At 45.0% G+C, this 2,395-nt stretch overlaps 1 long non-coding RNA gene across 1 annotated transcript; it reads right to left on the bottom strand.

The window, feature by feature from the left end:
* Positions 1 to 390: 390 nt before the first annotated feature.
* LOC135050935 (uncharacterized) lies at positions 391 to 2,045 on the bottom strand. Its single transcript, XR_010241932.1, has 3 exons — positions 1,962 to 2,045; positions 1,634 to 1,655; positions 391 to 631 (listed from the first exon to the last, which is right to left on the bottom strand). It is a non-coding gene; the product is annotated as an uncharacterized LOC135050935 (long non-coding RNA).
* Positions 2,046 to 2,395: the final 350 nt, after the last annotated feature.

Genomic DNA, 2,395 nt, shown 5'->3' on the forward strand with positions numbered 1-2,395 from the left:
TGTAAGTGTAAGTAGGTCATATTTTGAACTGAAATGTAAAAACACTTACTTTCCTCAGCAACATTAGGGTCACCACTGACCCCATCAGGGGCTTCTTCTGCCCATTCTGTGGGTGGTGAAGGCAGCTGGATGGGGGAAGGAGGAGGGATTGGTGAAGGAGGAGGGATGGGGGAAGGAGGCTGGATGGGTGAAGGAGGAGGGTTTGGGGAAGGAGGAGAGATGGGGTAAGGAGGAGGGTTTGGGAATCTAATTTCTGAGGGTGGGTCTGATTGAGAGGGCGAGGGGGGCGGAGAGAATGTTAGGCCAATAGAGGGTGAGGGGGGCTGAGAAGGGGAGTTGGAAGTAGAAGGAGAAGGGGACTGGGAAGGAGTAGAAGGGGTCACAGAAAGAGAAGGAGAGGTGGGCTGAGAAGGGGAGTGGAAAGGGGAGTGGGCCTGGGAAGCTGAGGGGGCCTGGGAAGCTGAGGGGGCCTGGGAAGCTGAGGGGGACTGGGAAGCTGAGGGGGATTGGGAAGTGGAGGGGGAGTGAGAAGGGGAGGGGGACTGGGAAGTGGAGGGGGAGTGAGAAGGGGAAGGGGGCTGAGAAGCTGCCTGATGTGGGCTCACTGGATGTCTTTGCCGTTGTGGTCGTCCTATAATGATATTTGTTGGTAAATTTTATTTGCATGTTAAATTACATACTAAACATTTGTAAATTACACTGTTCTGTTCCATGTAAAAAACACATTTTTTTTTTTTTTTTTTAACAACACATTTTAAAATCCTCTTCATGTTGGCCCCAGCAACCAAAATGTTTCAAAAAAATTATTTGGACGCTCATTCCTTAATCTATTCCATTGAGTCATAGTGATTGGTCTAGGCAACATCACCAGATCACTATTCAAGCCACCTTATTATATAGACACCACTGATCAAGTTTTTGGGTACAGTTTCCTGCCTGGGTATTAATTCTGTACAACATGCACTTGTTTGGTAACACTTTGACACAGTCAGTACTGTTTGCCCTAACCACACACACTGTCCTATTTTTATAAATTGTTCACTCAGTGTTGCTATTAGCCTACCACTTAGTGTAAATTTGCAAATTTTATGCTAATAATCTTATGTAATGTAACTTACTGCGTGCATGCATTTCCCTGATTTGCTGGCGGATCTCCGCCAACAGTTCTGGAGTCCTCCTGCGGAGATCACTCCATCTCCTCTCCAGCTGGATGATTGTCCGCCTGCTGCGGACGCGAGACCGCAGTAGGTGGCGGACCTCCGCGCAGGCCTCGCGCTTAACCCGATTTGGGATGAAGCGCCCAACGCGGCCTACACGGCGGTCCATCACCGCAACCAGGACGCGGAGCTCCCGCCTGGTGAAAGGTGCCGCACGCATCATGGCAATGGCGTTTTCCTTATTTGGGCATATATTTATAGTGTCTGTTAGCATGTGATTGGTCCAAAATCTATGCTGTCATTTCTAATAACTTTATTGATCTTTGCAATGCTGGGAAGAGCAGAGTGTTAAATCGCACGAGCGGAAATACGCAGTCGCAGAAGGAAAAAAAAAAAAAAAAAAAACCCCAACACAAACACAGACACAGACACACACACAGTTTTGTTTAAATTTCAAAACATATCTGTGTACTCACCACAGTTTGTGTGATCATTCAGCTGGACAGTCACAAAGTGGTCAACATTCATTTTAATTTGTTTGTGTGTTTGTTTCAAAAAACATGTTTTTAGGAAACAAAACAAATAAGGACACTATTTAGCAACATAACATTATTATATTTGCAAATAACACATTGTAAGCTTAACCTGTTTACGGATATTTTTTAACAAAAATATTACAGATTCCCACACACCAAAATAATTACACAATGACCTTACAATAGCTTTAAAAAATTCAAAATTACAAAATGAATATAAGCATACTGTGTTTTTTTTGTTAGAATAAAAAAAAAAAAAAAACTATACCTGAAATATTCTGCAACAATGCTTGCCCTGACTTGGCTCCCCCTCCGTGTAACACTCCCCCCACCGAAGTGTCGGACAACCCCTGGCTCCTCATCAGGCAATTCCTCTGTCGTTGTGTAGTATAGCGCACAGGACCACTAGTTTACTTGCCATCTCCGGCGAATACATGATGTCGCCACCAGTGCGGTGGAGCACACAAAACCGGCCTTTAAGGACCCCAATTGTGCGCTCCACCAGCTGCCTAGTGGCAGTAAGCGCGGAGTTAAATGCCGTCTGTGGTCCTGGCCTGGGATTACGGTAAGGAGTCATGAGCAAGGGGGTGCAAGGATATCCACGGTCTCCTGTTTGATGAGAATAAAAAATTAGAAAGAGTATATTTTGTAAAAATTAGTAATTTTAGGCAAAAAATAGTGGGCCAACTCACCCAATAACCA

The sequence above is a fragment of the Pseudophryne corroboree genome, chromosome 2 (genome assembly GCF_028390025.1).
Source record: "Pseudophryne corroboree isolate aPseCor3 chromosome 2, aPseCor3.hap2, whole genome shotgun sequence".
NCBI lineage: Eukaryota > Metazoa > Chordata > Amphibia > Anura > Myobatrachidae > Pseudophryne > Pseudophryne corroboree.